The sequence below is a fragment of the Grampus griseus genome, assembly GCF_964374135.1.
Source record: "Grampus griseus genome assembly, chromosome: 6".
NCBI classification, from domain to species: domain Eukaryota; kingdom Metazoa; phylum Chordata; class Mammalia; order Artiodactyla; family Delphinidae; genus Grampus; species Grampus griseus.
This window is the reverse complement of record NC_139000.1, coordinates 39,968,639-39,986,286: the sequence shown is the minus strand read 5'-3', so window position 1 is coordinate 39,986,286 and position 17,648 is coordinate 39,968,639.

Here is a 17,648-nt window from a genome sequence, read left to right as displayed (position 1 = left end):
CACCTAGAGGGGTGGGATAGGGAGGGTGGGAGGGACATGCAAGAGGGAGGAGATATGGGGACATATGTATATGTATAGCTGATTCACTTTGTTATAAAGCAGAAACTAACACACCATTGAAAAGCAGTTATACTCGAATAAAGATGTTTTTAAAAAAAAAAAGTGTTGGCAGAGCTACATTCTTTTCTGAAGGCTCTTAGGGGTGTTTCTGTTCCCTGGACTTTATCAGCTTCCAGCGGTCACTTGCAGTCCTTGACTCAGAGTCCCCTTTCTCCACCTTCAAAACCCGAAATGTTGCATCTCTCTAATCCTGCTTTTATCAGGACATCTCTCTCTTTCTCTTTCTACAGTTGGGAATGGTTTTCTGCTTTTAAGGATTCATGCAATTAGATTTGTTCCATGAGATAATCCAGGATAATCTTTCTGTCTCAAGGTGTATAACTTCAGTCATATCTGCAAAGTCCTTTTTTCCATGTAAGGTAACATATTAATAGGTTCTAGGGATTAGGGTGAGGGCATTTTTAAGAGCCATTATGCTGCCTACCACACCCTTAATAAGTGACCTTGAGAAAATTACTGAGATTTTTAAAGCCTTAGTTTCCTCAAATATAAAATGGAAAGATATCTAGTTTATATTATGAAAGTGAAACAGTATATATGAAATCAACTAATTCAAAAAATAAGATTTCTTTTTCTTTATGATTTCCATAATTCTCAGAGTTCAGTTACTTGAACAGTTACTTTTTTTTAAACAGAGCTAAGGCATTTCAGGGTTCAGGTGCTGTAAGATTGTCTGAATTATCTGAGTAACAGTTAGCTATGCACAGGTGTAAAGCATCTGATTTACTCCCTGGTGTTCTTTATCTTCTCATCCCACCTAATCCGTATCCCTTGTCTAGCTCCAGCCAGTAGAGTCAGAGCTTGTTTTACTGTTTAACTAAAGTTCAATTTAAATTCTCTCTACATCTCCAGATCCTCAGCCCTGGTTGCATATTATGATCACCTGGGGAGATTTCAAAAACTACTGACGCCAAATTTCTACCTATCATGGGTATTTGAGGAGGGACCTGGAATGAAAGGCCCTAGTTTATGGTTTTTGCAGCCAAATCATAGTCTACACTGAGCCAAATCACTTGAGAGATCACCTCTAAAAAGGAATTTATCTGTTACAACTAATGCTCTTCTTTGCCAATATCCTTGATTTGCCCTCTTTGGGGGAAAAAAAGGGGGGGAACCCCCCACCCCCCGCAGCAGTTTGGCTCCCTGGATTACAAGCTGATGCTGTGGAATTAGTGTTGGCTCAGAGCGCACATCTTCGGATACCCATTCTTTCTCCTGCTCCCTTGCATGAACTTTATATCCCTGGGCAATTTTTCATCCACCGCCCTCTTTTGCTTCTAATCTTAGCAAGTAAAGTCTCCCCTTAATGAAACAGCATTTCATGGGACTTACTGGGAGCATAGGTCAGTTCCAGACCTATCATATGTTAGCTAAAGCAGAGATAAGTGATGTATTTTTGGCATTCATCCTTCTGGGTTGGAGAGAGAAGACAGAATTTTATCTAGGTGTCATCTGACTGGGCAAATGGCCTCTTTCCCTCTGCTGCCTACCATGTGAAAAACTGAGGGTGTTATCTCTAGAAGGTATCAAAATAGTTCAGAGAAATCAAATTTCTCACTAAAAGATGACAAAACTATGGCCTAGGTGGTTAATTTTACATGTCAATTTGTCTGGGCCATCATGCCCAGTTATTTGGTCAGATATTATTCTGGATATTTCTGTGATGGTGTTTTGGGTTTTTAAAAAAATTCTTATATTTTATTTATTTTTTGGCTGCGTTGGATCTTCGTTGTTGCACGTGGGCTTTCTCTATTTGCAGCAAGCGGGGGCTACTCTTTGTTGCAGTGCGCGGGCTTCTCATTGCCGTAGCTTCTCTTGTTGCGGAGCGTGGGCTCTAGGCACGTGGGCTCAATAGTTGTGGTGCACAGGCTTTGTTGCTCCACGGCATGTGGGATCTTCCTGGACCAGGGCTCAAACCTATGTCCCCTGCATCGACAGGCGGATTCTTAACCACTGTGCCACCAGGAAGGTCCCTGTGATGGTGTTTTTGGATGAAATTCATATTTAAATTGGTGGACTTTGAGTAAAGCAGATTATCCTCCATAATATGGGTGGGCCTCATCCAATCAGGTGAAGCTCTTAATAAAACAAAGACTGACCTCCCTGTTGCAAAAAGGAATTCTACCAGAAGACTTAACAGAAATTGAACTGCAACGCTTCCTAGAGTCTCTATAATGCCTAACCTGCAGATTTTGAATTTACCAAGCCTCTATAATTGTGTGAACCAGTTGTTTAAAATCTCTCTCTCTCTTTCTCTATCTATATATAGATGTCAATATAGATATAGATATCAATATCTAGATCTATATTTGTCAATATATATAGTCACATTGTATACACATGCTGTTAGTTCTGTTTTTCTGGAGAACCTTCACTAATACAGTGGCCCATATAAATAAAAGGATGAACCCAGGTTCACCCAGGTAGAAAGTAGTACAATGAGAACTGGAACTTAAGGCCTCATGACTCATTCAGCCGTGAACACTGACCCAGAACTGGGGTCAGCAAACTCTCGCCCACTGATCAAATCTCACTTGACTCCTGGTTTTGTAAATAACGTTTTGCTTGAACACAGCTGCACTCATTCATTAACATACTGTGCATGGCTGTTTCTGTGCTACAGCGGCAGATGGGCAGTTGCAACAGAGATGTATGGTACACAAAATCCAAAATATTTACTATCTGACCCTTTACGGAAAAGATCTGCTGATCCTTGCTCTAGGATGCCATCTGATTTCTGATAGCACCGAGGAGAATAATTCGTGCACATTGGGTTAGATTGTTAATCTCATGTCCTCCTTAGGTCAAAGATCTCTTAAATGCTCACCCTTGCAGTAGCCAATTTGGGGAGGATTATCTGAGGATGCAGAAATATTTCTTGCCAGGTCTTTCCAATCCACACTGCTCCCTGACTGTGGTTCTTAAAACCTATTTTTTTAAAAAAATTTATTGGCGTATAGTTGATTTACAGTGTTGTGTTAGTTTCAGGTGTACAGCAGAGTGAATCAGTTATACATATACATATATCCCCTTTTTTTTTTTAGAGTCTTTTCCAAATAGGCCATTACAGAGTATTGAGTGGAGTTCCCTGTGCTAATAAGAACAGCAGGTTCTTATTAGTTATCTATTTTATATATAGTAGTGTGTATATTTCAGTCCCAATCTCCCAGTTTATCCCTCCCCCCACAATCCCCTGGTAACCCTGTTTGTTTTCTACATCTGTGCCTCTACTTCTAAAACCTGTCTATTTTAACCGTCTACTACTCATTGCTTACTGGCTCTGGCTTCATGTATTTGATAATCTATTTCTTGTTCTATCCTGGATGACATGTTCCAAGGACTGAGATAATATCTTATTCCACATGATTTGTCCTTGATATTGTCTATCTTGGGGTCTTCATCTATGTCCCGAAGAAAACAGTCACCCTCTTGTCTTTTAGTACTACTAATAATACCACATTTTATGGGATGAATTTGATCCAATGCACTGAAATATCCCTTTAGAAGCTGTATGCAGCCTGTCACTGGGTTTTAGCACAGGGGTAGAACTCAGATTAGTGTTCATATTTAAACAAATCTACTTGACCAGAAACTTTTGTCTCACCAGTTATTTTATTACACAAGTAACTTCTGTCTTTGCATCTATGATGTAAATATTTTTAATTGCCTAAATTATCTGAAAAATTATTTAGAGCTTCCATTTCAGTAGGCATTGGAATTGCTGTGGTATGACTGTTTCATTATTTTATTTCCAAATGTTAAATTAGGCTTCAAGCTTTGGCCAAGAGTAGACAAAAAAGGGATTAAAAAGAAATGAAGAGTGGGAAAGACTTCTGATGCAATGGAGACTTAATAAAGATTTGATTTTGTATCAATAATTTATGCCATTGCAAAATAACTCCCTGGTAAAATTCCATTCTTTGGTAATCATTAAGTACAGAAATTAACAATCAAAATATGCAGTGCTCTTCTTCATTTTCTAAAAACAAACCTATATCTAGATGAGAGGAGAATTTATTGCATAACTGAGGCTCTGGACTTACGACTCCAAGTCCTATCTTCTTTCAACCATACTGCTACGTTTCTGTCTGACTTCTTGAACATGAGGTAATGGCTTCATCTTTCATCCCCTTCCTCAGTCTATAGCTTGGTGACTAAGAGTAAGGGATCTAAAACTTGAGAACTTGGGTTCAAATCTTGACTCTAAAATTTACTTGTTGAGTACTCTTGAGCATGTTATCTGTTTTTGCCTCAGTTTTCTCATCTATAAAATAGAGATAACATTACTTCTCTCAGGGAGTTGCTATGAGGGTTAAAAGAAAATTCGTAACGCAAGAATTTATCAGTTCTTGGAACATAATAAATACCGAAAAAAAATGTTAGGTATTATCAAAGGCCCCTCATTTTATAGATAATATAGATTAGTTTATATAGGTATAATATTTACATATACATAAACATTTTATATCTATACGTGTGTATACATTCTTCTCATAACAGAAATTGAGCAGTCAACATTCACATCAAAATATGTGCTCTGTGAAATGTAGATCTCCTGTGTACAGACACAGTGCTATAGTTACCTATTGCTACATAATAAAGAAGTCCAAACTTGGTGGTGAAATAAACAAATTTTAACATGTGCACAGATTCTGTGGGTCAGCAATTCAAACAGTACACAGGAGATGGCTTGTCCCTACTCCATGACTGATGTCTGAAACCTCAGCTCACGAGGATTCAAATGGCTGGGGCTGGAATCATCTAGATAATTTTTTTTTTTTTTGGCAATACGCGGGCCTCTCACTGTTGTGGCCTCTTCTGTTGTGGAGCACAGGCTCCGGGCACGCAGGCTCAGCGGCCATGGCTCACGGGCCTAGCCGCTCCGCGGCATGTGGGATCCTCCCGGACTGGGGCACGAACCCGTGTCCCCTGCATCGGCAGGCGGACTCTCAACCACTGCACCACCAGGAAAGCCCCTAGATAATTTTAATTCACATGTCTAGCACCTGACATGGGATGACTTGAAGACTGGGCCCAACAAGGACTGTTGACTGGAGTGCCTACAGATGGCTGCCCATGTGGCTTGGACTTCTCATAACGTGGTAGTTAGGATTCAAGATAGAGTATCCCAAGAATGAGTGTCCAGAGTTCAAGCATTCCAAGAGAATCATGCAAAAACTGCATGACCTTTTATGACCTAGTCTTAGGTATTACAGAGCGTCACTTTCAGTATATTCTGTTGCAGGAGTTGGAGATCTTTTTCGATAAAGTGTCAGACAGTCAATATTTTAGGCTTTACAAGCCATACAGTCTCTTTTGCAACTATTCAACTCTGCTGCTGTGATGTGAAAACAGACACAAAAAATACATATACTAATGAACATGGCTGTGTTCCAATAAAGCTTTGTTTATAAAAGCAGGTAGAGGCCTAGATTTGGCCCACCAGCCATAATTTACTGACCCCTGCTCTACTGTTTGAAGCCCTGGAAAGCCTGCCTAAGTTCAAGGGAAAATGCCCACATCTGGATGGGAAGAATGGCAACGAATTTGAGACCCTGCAGTAAAACCACTACATATGGGATATTTCTAAGAGGATCTGTCTGCATACTTTGTTTCTCACATGTATGGTGGATATGAGGTATTGGGACATCTTACATCTCTCTAAGCCTGGGTCGAGGTCATAGTTGGAATCTGAACTCAATGACCTTGATTTCTGGAATAACTGGTAGCTCTAATTATGATTTGCTTACACTCCTTACCCCAGTAAATATACCACAAAAGCTAGATTTCAAGAGAACAGTTGCTTTATGGCAGATTTTTATTAAGTCTCCATTGACTGAATTATTCCATTTTGGTTGGAAAGCATGATTTTTGTTTCTTTCCTAAAGGAGATCTGCAACTTTTCAGATGTGGCATTTCATTCTACTGAGAGGATGATGTAGGTTTTTATAAACGGAAAAAGCAGGGCAGGCTGAGTTCACTCAGATCGTACTAATGCTTACAGGAATAACCGGAACTGGAACACAGGCTTCCAGGTTTTCCTGTCCTGTGCTCCTTCCGGTAGGTGCCATTGTCTGCTGGGTCTGGCAGTAATAGTTTCTGACCTTTACCTCTCTATGCTGTTGTGAAGTGGTTTGGGGCTTTGTTAGCTTTCTTAAGAGTTTGTACTAAATTGTGTCCATAAAGTAGGCTGAATTCCTCAGGGAAGGATGAGAGCTGTTACTGTGTTATTACTGCAAATGTTGTGTTGGTTACCTTTTTTTCTTTTGTCCAGCTGTATCCTGAACTTAAAAGATACATTATCCAAAATGAAAGATGTGCATCTGGTGGAAAACACTAATTTAAGGGATGAAAATTCCTGATGATTGCTTCAGTCAACCCTTAATACACACTGAGCTTCATTAGTAAATAGACAACTCTCAGATCTTTCCCTTGGAAGAGATAGCATAATCAGGCTTTGGGTTGATTTCGCATTCTGTTCTTTAGAGACAGAACAAATTAGAATAATTGGCTGGTACAGGGAAAGCACAAAGAACTTTCTTATATTTTTGTGATGCATCCCTTAATAAGTGTTGAAAATGAGACTAGAGGTAAGAACGAGAAACTGAGAAGGGCAATGGGGGGAAGATATTGTTTCTTTGAAAATATTCTTTCAGTGTTGGCCCAGAAGAAATATGAAGCTGAGGAAAATATTTTTTAAAAAATGATGATTTTTGTGTTAACGATGTGAGTGTGGAATTAGTAAGAATCAGGAAGCAAGCATCCTTTTCCACCAAGGACTTGGGAGCAAATGAAACCATCAATACTCCTCGCTCCTGGAAACCCTTTTGGAGCAGTAATCAGAGAAGGGTAAACGCAGTGCCTCAGGGCAGAGGTGTTCAGAGCAAAGGGCTAGGAGGAGAACAAAAGGAGAGTGGATATGTTTAGAGCTGTCATTTTGAAATTTACCTGCTTCTGCCTCAGCGTGTTGGTCCAGTAGAAATCCTCAAAGCAGGAGCAGCTGTATTTTAAAATAATAGGATTAGAGCAAGTGACTTTAATCCAGGTCTCTTTAGCTCAAGAGCACAGAGGAGAGTGTGAGGAAAGAGTGAGGCCACAAGGAATTGTTCACTGGGTAAATTTTCCCCAAACCTCACTGACTAAGAGAAATTGACCACTGGATTATGTGCCTTGAAGGAAAGCAAAAATGTTGAAAGCAGAGTGTGCAGCTTGTTTAGAAAGCAAGCTCTATCACTTGGTCACCTGCTGATGATAATAGCATTGGCTGAGACCTGACCATTTACAACGAAGGCACTTCTGTAGGTAGTAAGTTCCAGGAGGGCCAGAACTGAGTATGTGTGTTTCAGCATTTAGCATGGTTTAGCATCTTAGAGCCCAGTACGTTATTGGCATATTAGACTTAAAAATGAGTATTTTCAGATTGTCTGAATGAGTGGATGTGTGTGATTCACATCCTATTTGCAGGTCCTTACGCCCTACAGTGGATTTTCAGTGTCAGGTTGTGAAAGTATTTATGATGGGGATTGGCATTGTTCCCCATCTTATGGATAAAGATTACACATCATAGGACTTTATATTGACATCCCAAAAGCCTCATAGGAATTAACAAAAAAATAAAATTGGATTCTGTATAATTTCTAATTTGTAAGCTGGCCAGACACTGGTATTTCAGCCAGTCCTTTGGTAGTTCCGATGACGTCCCCATGAGCACCCAGACATAATCAGAATGGCTTTAGGATTTGGGAGCCAAAATGTTCCTCAGTATTTACTGCTTTGCTAGTCCATTTAAGAAAATAGACTATTGAAAAAATAGCTTCAGACACAATATGGCATTTTATGATTTAGCATGAAATCTGAGAAATATAGAGGTTATCTGAAGCCTGCAATGGTAACGTTCCCTCTGCTATTGAAGTTATTGTCTTTAAACAAAGATTCTACATCAGTAATGCTATATATAGGTATATATTTTTTTCATGATATTCAGGTTAATTTCCTATTCTCTCTAAGGAAGTAATGGGCTGGTTGGTATGAGAGATGGTGTGGCTTCCAAAGGTGAAAAGTAGCATTTTGTTGTAATTTCCGGCTACCTAAGGATGGGAGAGGCCCAGGACACTGCAGTCAGTATATTATGTGGAGCAGGTTATATTGTGGTTTATTTATGAACTTTTACATGTTTATTTTCTATGCAAGTTTGTGTGCTCCTTTTTGAGTTTTGGTAGATAAGTGTTTTGTAACTTTGGAATACTTGGAGTTATGTATATATAACTTTTATATATATATATATATTTTTAACGTAGTAGTTAAAGCCGTGGAGAGTGTATTAGTCTACCTAGGTTCAAATTCTGGCTTTACCCTATGGCTTCCCTGTGGCTTCCTCTCCTTATCTATTAAAAAAGGAGTATAGTAAGACTTCTGTGATGAGTTACAATAATGCCTGGCATATACTAAGTGCTATTTAAGCATTTACTATAATGATTATGTATACTTGAAAGCAAGGACCTTGCCCCTTGATTGTCTCTGTATTCCTAATGCTTAAGAATTCCTAGGGCTTTTATAGTGCATTGTCTTAGAATAGAGATAGCTCAGTATCGGTCTTGTCACTATAAAGTACTGTTATGTTGAAAGTCTTTGCTTGTGTACTAATCTATGACATATCTGCTGAGGACAAAGAAAGGAATAGTTTTAAAACTGCAATGGATAACAAAAGATTGTGTGATTTAATGCCTTTATTATGTAATTATAAAACTAACAAATGATGATGGTAGAAAATTTGAAAAACTCCTAGACAAAATAGAGATCAATAAAATTTGGAGTAAATTTCAGAGTGTAAAGTTGTCCATAAATATTAGTGCTTTCACATTTTCCAGGACTTTAAGTAGACTGCTTCTTAAGAGTCTATTCATGATATTTTATTTTAATGATGTTTTCATCATGGGGACACACACAAATCTGTTAAAAAAAAGAAAGACATGTAAATCACTGATGTTTCAGATAGCCACATGAAGTAAAGTGGGAAAGGTCAACAAGCTGAAAGAATGTGGAGTAGCAGCTCCTTAATTGCTTACATAATTCTCATAATTACCTCTTTGTGGATAAAATAATTAATGGGGAATCTAATTCAAGAAAAATGTATGAACTTCACACCTTCTTGAAGCCAAGTATTTCTTTCCACAAAAGGTTACTTTCCACACCATGATTCCTTATTACCTGACAGGGAAAGAGTATTGTATGGCAAAGGGTCTTCCCGAAGGAGGGTGCTCCCTGCACTCATTGTCATAAATGACTTCGGAATTACTGTTGCTGTATTACCAAAATCTTAAACTAGGATATTTTTGACAAATGCGGTCCTTGGTTAATTTTTAGAGCTACAGACTGTCAGATGGCTCTGAAATAACAATTGTCTGGCTATTCTTCAGGGTGATCCCAATATGGTAATGACCTTGAGGTATCACTAAAAAGCAGGAAGGTGGGAGTCTTCCTTTGGTTCCAGAGTGAAGTGCTAGTTGGAGTTGGAGTTGGAAAAGAGGCCAAAAACCAAGTGATAGAGAAGGAAATTTGAGGTCATTAGTGAAAAACCAGGTTGAAGTTAAGGTGAAGAGGCATGAGGAAATGGTCAACTGTTACAGTATTACAAAGATCATCAAGAAGCATATCCATGAATGCAGTTTGTATTGCAGTCTGCTGAAAAAGAGACAAATATCCTGGCCTGGACTTCATGGAGATTATATTTTATTGATTCTGATAATGGATTATTGTTGAAAAGGGCCTCCTATAAATTACAACCATGCAAAGACAGCAAGATAATTTTTTTTTTCTTTATGTATGTGTTTCTCATTCCTACTCACTTTCACACTTACCCTTTCTCAGGGGAAGAGAAAATCACAAAAAACAAAAACGTCAAATCTCAGCTATTCATTTTCAAAATAATTTTTTTTCCAAATTCCAGTGGAGGCAATAGTTTAACTGTTAAGATTTGTAAGCCTCAAAAAGCTAGGTTTTTACAAAGTGTAGCCAAATTTTATTCCATAAATAATAGCTTTGGAAAGAATATGTGATGATGCAAAGTTGGAAAAAGTTGGTTTTTCTTCTGTAAATGACTTCACTGTGTTTGGGAGAAGAGGCAGAGAAGAAATCAAGGTAATCAAACATGGGGTGAGTTTTCCTGATAGGGGACTCTAGTGCTTTAAAATAGACTAGATAATCCTAGGGATAATCTGAGGGTAGAACAGACCAATGCCTCATTCCAATCTGGTACCCTGGAAGAAAACAGTGTATTTCCTTTGAGGTCTTGAGAGGTTTTTCTTTTGCTTTGTTTTGTTTTTGGTTCATTTTGTAATCAACCTTATGAAGGTATCGTTTACATACAATAAAAGGCAGATATTTTTAGTCAGCGGTTCAGTGACTTTTAATTTATGTATACATTTGTATAACTACCACCCCCATAAAGATAGAAAACAATTCTAAAACCCTAGAAAGTTTCCTCCTAGCCTTTTGCAGAAGTATCCCCACCTTCCACCCCAAGGCAACCACTGATCTGTTTTTTATCTTTAGAGATGACTTTTGCCCAGTTTAGAATTTCATGTAGGTTGAATAATACAGTAGGTGCCCTTCTGATCTGGCTTCACTTGCTCAGCATACGGTTTTTGAGATTCATTCATGTTGGGATGTTTTAGCCTGGGTGGCTGATTTTGTCTGAAGGCACCTATAGGTACATCTGAGTCTCTGGCATTGTCACTGTCCTTGGCTCAGTATTTTAAACTTTACTAAGAAGCACAGGGTAGAAGTAAGGAAGATGATTGTCAGTATAATGGAGGTGAAGTGGGTTCTGTTATATAATATTCTCAGCATAAATTGACTTGCTTGGAATCATTGTGCTGATAATCAACAAGGATACTCTTCCTACAAAAAACCTTGATACTATAAAACTTCTAAAGGAAGCTGTCCTAGGACTCTTTTAGTTTTCATTTTTTGGGAAGCATTTCAGGAAAATTCAAATGCTCACAACCTGAAAGAAGCAATTATTCACCTGAAGGCTGACTCTGCTAAAGTTGAGTTGTCCGACCTTTACATGCTGATAGAACCCAAATAGCCTTGCAAAACAATGCTATAAGCACATAGATTATTTAAGATGGATGTGTGTATGCAGTAAAGTGAAAAAACAAAGAATCTTTGAGTTTCCTTTGCTGGTTTTTTTTATTTTTTCATTTAAGTTTCTATAGCATATGCTAATAGTTCAGGGTAACCTCAGGTTAGTTTTAGGTCCACTCTTTACATAAATGTTGAAGTACTCCATACCCACCTTTTTTCTACCTTCCTTCTTTTCTTCCATCTTTCCTTTCTAACTTCTTATAATCCATTATACTTAATCCTGCATTTGCTGAGGTGGCAATTAGCATAGGAAAATACTGTGAAATTTTGCTGTTCAGAATGCATGTTGACCAAATTCTATATTGAGAAAAGGTCTGAATTTACCCACAGTAACCCTTTCTCAGCGTCTTTGAATAAAGGCCATAGAAACTGGGCTATAATGTCCTGACAGGTATGTAGAACTCATAGCAATTGCCCTAAAGAGCTTACCTAGCGTAGATGCATATGAATGCATTTAATGATTGTTTTATTGGCAGCAGTGCCAACATACACAGTCTGTTTTGTTTTATATCATTCTCATTACCTGCTGTTTACCACTGTACACATTGCTAATGGTGTGGTTTCTATGGCTTGTGAATTTCACGGCCAAATAATATGTAATTTATTGCACACTTCAGTGTAGAAGATGGAGACTCCATAACTTTTCGTGTGCTCTTTGCCCCTTTGGAATGTATTACACTGAGATCAGGCAAAGTAATAAATTTATTTCAAATGTGCTTGATAGCGAAACATCAATTAGGACTAAAGGGCAACATTTCTTCTCCCAGCAACATAACCGTTTTTAAAGACTACGCCATTGAACGTGGAGTTACTGAACATGGGACTCAGTTCGCTGGGATCCCTTCTTAGAAAAATAAAGGAAAACTTGAATTGGATCTGTGTGGCTTATTCAAGTAGTAACTAATCAGCTACACCTTGGTGAACTTAATTTGTCACAATCGTTTGGTATTTTATTAACTCTCTTCCCCTTCTTCCCCCGACTCTTACGAGAACGGATCATGAGTATCTTAAAACATACTAAGTCGTCTTCCATCCCTGTTAATCTAACTACAAAAGCACACTTTCCTTATCCAATGTAACTTACTGTCTTAGAGTAACTGTGGTTTTAATTCTCTACAAAATTACAACCAGCAAAGAGAAACAGTTTCAAGGAGCCACCACATTGTAGAGCTTTAGAAAGAAAACTTTAGAATTAAGGACAAATATATCATTTTATAGCTAAAGCACCTGAGGCCTAAAGTAGGCAGGTAACCATCGAGGTCAGGGAAAGGGGTTGAAGATCAGGTTTCCAGCTGAGAAAGAGTCTAGAGGGACTCAATCTGAGCAGGTCAGAAACTGAAAGGAGACCACTGATGTTCTGGGAAGGCTGGCATCTGGCCTTGAGTGTGGGATTCAGACAGGGAGTGGGCCCGGGGGGAACTGAGCTTCTGCAGTAGGCAGAGAAGTCCACCTCGTCTCGGAAAAGTGACACTGACCTCAGGGTGTTGTGGGCAAAGAACAGTGAATTCCAGTCCGCCTGAGAAAGCAGACCAATCTGATTAACTCTGAATTTAGGCTTATCTCAGATACTTCTTGAGAAAGAACTTGGACAAGAGCAAGTCCAGCGCAGCCTCTTTAAATCCATGCCCAGTATTTTCTGGAGGAGCTGCTTAAACTCCCCAATTGACTCCAGTATTTTAATTTCACTCTATATTTAATTCCGACAGTTCTATGATTGATTATTTAATGGGCAAATAAGTAGGATCACAAAAGAATGTGAATGTATTTTACAGGATGAGGATAGGCGGAGTGGAGCAGTCTGGAATAGGACACCAATAAAACAGGATCTTGGTAAATAAGAACATTTATTAGAAATGGAGAGGAATTCGCAAGGAAATTAGTGCCTGACACCACACCCTACTCTCTGCGTGTTTAGAAGCTAGTTTCTAATTTTATTTTCATAGGAGATCTCCCTGTGATGAATTGTCTTTTACCTCCACACTATTTATCACATGGGCATATTGTGAAGTTTGTGTGAGAGAAAGCGAGTATTAGAATTTGTCTTGCAAGCAGCTATAAACATTTCCTGGAACCAATCTGGGGTAGAAGGAAAAGGAAAGGAAGGTGGAAACAAAGGGGAAAGACAGCTAATGATGCTGGAGTCTCTCACTGGGATTTGTGGTATCTCTTTTTGAAACTAAGTACAGAAAGTCAGAACTTGACTGATTGTTTCTTGATCACGGTTTATTTTCATTTTTGTTTTTTTCTTGCTCTCTCATCAATTATTCCAGCCAATATTATGTCGTTTTCAGTTTCAGTAGGCATGCCTCTTGTTTCCATTCACATTATTTATGCAAACGTTGACTGAACTGATGACCCTGAGTTATCAAGGAAACATTAGATACACCAGTGGATACATTTCTTACTTTTAGAAAAAAATTACTGAGTGAAGGTTAAAATACCTCTTCTTAAATTTGTCATATAAAAAAATTCTCCTAACATACAATACCTCATTGCCTAATAATGCCAGATAAATGAAGAATTCCTGTATATTCATGAATGCAGGCTAGTCTGTATATTTTTTGGCAGGTATGAGCGTTACCGAGGGTAACGACCTAGTTTGCTGGCCATGTCCTGTGTCCTAGAAAGTTGTAGTTTCTGTTGTCTTTCAGTTGGTCCATTGGATATCAGAAGTGAATTTATAAAATTATACTTCCCTTTACACTTACTTTGCTTTTTTTTTTTTATTTACTTGAAGCACAGTTGATTTACAATGTTGTGTTTCAGGTGTACAGCAAAGTGATTCAGATATATATATTTCTTTTTCAGATCCTTTTCCATTATAGGTTATTACAAGGTTTGAATACAGTTGCCTGTGCTATACAGTAGGACCTTGTTGTTTATCTATTTTATATATAGTATACACTTACTTTGTGTGATCCAGGCTGGTCAGACCACATGATTATTTTGACTTCTGATATAATTTTTTCAGGTACAGCCTCAAAGTCTTTGATAAGAAGATATTTTAAAATAAGTTTAGCATGTGTGTGTGCTCTAAATCCAACAGTAGTTATTAGAGATATGGTTTTGCACTAGGTATTCCTCTCTTTTTTGTTCTTGGCCTACCAAAAGAAAATCAGCTTTTATTTTCTGGTTGGTTTGCTAGATGTTTATGACTATAACAAAAGTCTTAAATTTTGTCTCATATCTTAAAACACAATCTGAATTAGCAATGGATATTGTGCTATACATAGGGGCTGTGATATAAATATAGTTTCTGACTTCAAAAACATATAACCTAGAAGGGAACACAGACACATATGCAGCAATTATGGCAACTGCATTTGTTTACTAAGTGAAATATTAGTGAGATGGATAAAGTGCTAGCAAGCCTTGAACAGCCAAATCAGCTTCAAAAATAGATGTGCAGTTCTTTAAAAATCTTTTTAACATTTTTCCAGCTACATGTAGAATATAACTTACTATAAAAACGATATGGGTTTTATTTTAAGCAATTTAGCATTTTGACATCCTCATAATGAAATTAAATCCAGAAGGAGGTTTCTCTCCATGATCTCTTGAAATGGTCCTTGATCATCCACAATATTTACCATAATAACAAAGGTGGTACCAAGGGCAGGAAACTCCAACATTATTAAAGTTTCATAAAGCAAAGTCAATTTTAAGAATATAATGTCTCCAAACTGACGAAGGTCTTGAAAAATAATTTCAAGGGAAGCATAAATTATTTTCTGTTTGTTAAAGGGCAGAAGTATTTAGGTTGAGTTAATGAATGGTAGAGTTTTTGAGTGGAGAGTGTCCTTAACATATTATGTAGATCTGTACTGTCAACAGATGCTAGCCATGTAGCATTATTTATATTTAAACAAATTTAAAAACAAGATTAAAAATTCAGTTCATCATTTGCATTTGCCGTACTTCAAAGATGTTTATTAGCTCCATGTGGCTATTGAATACTGCATTGGATAGTACAGGTATAGAATATTTTCATTATCACAGAAAATTCTATTGAGCAATACTAAAATTATACCCAGATATTCACAGAGAAGGCAACAAAGTCTCAAGGAAATAATATAACTTCCCCAAGGTCACACAGCTGTGTTTTTAAAGAAACACAGAACGACACAAAGGAAATAGTAACAGAGGCATTAAAGAAACCCAATAAGTTTCTGGAACAGTCAAAATAGGGTTTAAAAGTGCATACTTAGCTGTTAGCAGGGCTGAAGCTCTTCATGGTTGGTAAGATCTACCTGCCTGAATTTGGACATTTAGCATTTTATGCAGTGAATTAAAAGCAAAAATCATTTAAACGAGTGGCTGCCAGCTCCGTATTTTTAGCCACTGCTGTGCTTCCAGGTTATGTTTATCACTTTCATATATAGGGCACCACTGTGAAATGTGATGGTTTATCTGACCCCAGAGAAATCAAGAAATCTTGGGGGAGTTGTGGCTGTATTTGCAAAGATTGATTTTTAAATGCATCATGCAGACTGGCCCTGTTTTAAAAGGGATTCCTGCCATCACATAATCAAAATGTGAACTCTCTTCTCACCTTGCAAGTCAAAGATAGTTCCTGCATTTTTATTATTTCGTTGAAATCCAAATATTATTTTTCCATTCTCTAACTTGTTTTCATCACAGTGTGATCAACTATTGCCAAGGAAGGAAAGGTTAGATTTATCATCAAAGTTTGCTAAAGGCCCCCTACGTAATTGAACCCTCAGGAGAAACAATCCTCATGTATTCTTTCTCTGTTGTTTCAATATCTTCGTAAAGAGTCATTTCAATATGTTTGGTTCTGTAGCAGAGGTTCTGTGAAGTGCTTATCTTCCTCAGAGGTCCTGTGGGTAAAGATGGGTAAGGAGAGAGAGGGAAGGAGGATAGAGAGAGGCTCAGTGCTGAGATAAGGACAGTGTTCTAAAGCCTCCTGGGGCTGGGGGTGGGGTGCACAAACACCCACGACTAATCCAGACAAACTGAATAATCAAGGGGATGACCACTGTGAAGTCATGTGGTCACCTCTCCCTCTAGAAATAAACATTGCCCTCAGGAAGTCTCCTCCCGCCCCTGAAGAGCATTAGGAAGGTCTGGAGAGGGGGATTATTGGCAGAAATGGAAAAAGCAGGTTGAAGGGATTAGCCTGGAGCAGAGAGACCAAGAAACCCAAACCAGTAGAAGGAAGGCAGACTTTTCATGGACATCTCCAAGCCCAAGTTTTCATGGACGTCTTTTCATGGACGTCTCCAAGCCCAAGTTCTGGGAAGCACAAGTCAAAGAGTGCTCATTTAACCTCTTTGGGCCCCCACGGGAGTGGAGGAAGACTGGACAGAGAGGGAGAAGGGGCCATTGAAGGTACAGTATTTACTATGGGATTTAACTCCTGAAAGGCCTCCCAGTAGCTTCAGATCTGCTCAAGAATCCTTCATGTCCTGCTGGTTCGCAGTGAGTGGCTCACAGCTTCAAGGCCTCCTCTGCCAGATGGAGAACTATTTCAAACATCCTGCTTCTATTTTGTACTGTAGCAATCCAGACAGGAAACCCGACCCCATTTTCAGGTTCTAAAGAAAAATTCTAAGTACCTGAAAGACCTAGAAACGTGGTGGCTTCTATTTAAGATGTGGAGATAGAGAGCGTATACCTGGACTTGGGTCTGCAGGAGCGCCAAATTGCACCAAGAGTTCCCTTTGTTTTCTCTCCCATCTCTGTTTCTCCTTCTCTCTCTGCTGGATTAGCCACAGGGACTCAAGTTCTTCATTGTGTGGTCCTGGTACCAAGATTCTCCTGGGAATTATAAAGCTATTCACCTTCTACATCGAGCACTTCTTATTTTTTCCCCAGCAACGTAAGTCATCCTTAAGAGGAGTCAGGGTGCTAGCTCTTAAATATATTTTAGTCATCCCTTTGTACGTTAAATGCTCTTTCTTGGAGACTGCTTCTGACATGGTGTTCAGCGTGCTCTCAGCTGGCCTCATTTGGAAGCCGATCCTGCTTCCAAATGCTGCCTGTTGCTGGCCTCCTGAAGCTCTGCCCTGCCTTCCCCATCAGGTACAGTTCAGGAGCTGCCTATCTCAGGGTGATAGGTTATCTTCTAGTTGCTTTATTCCTTTCCCTTTTACATTTAGAGATATATCATTTGAATACTTAAACTTCTCTGTGACCACAGCTTTATTTGCAACCCACGGGTTTTGTTATGGCATATTTTCATTATCATTCAATTAATAAAATTCTAATTCCCATTGCAACTTTATCTTTGACTTACATAATGATCAGAAGTATGTTTTCAATATCCAACTATTTGGTAAAATATTGGTTATATATTTTTAAATTTCTTGCTTATTCTGTGTCTTGTTTTATAACCAGCATATAGTCAATTTTATAAA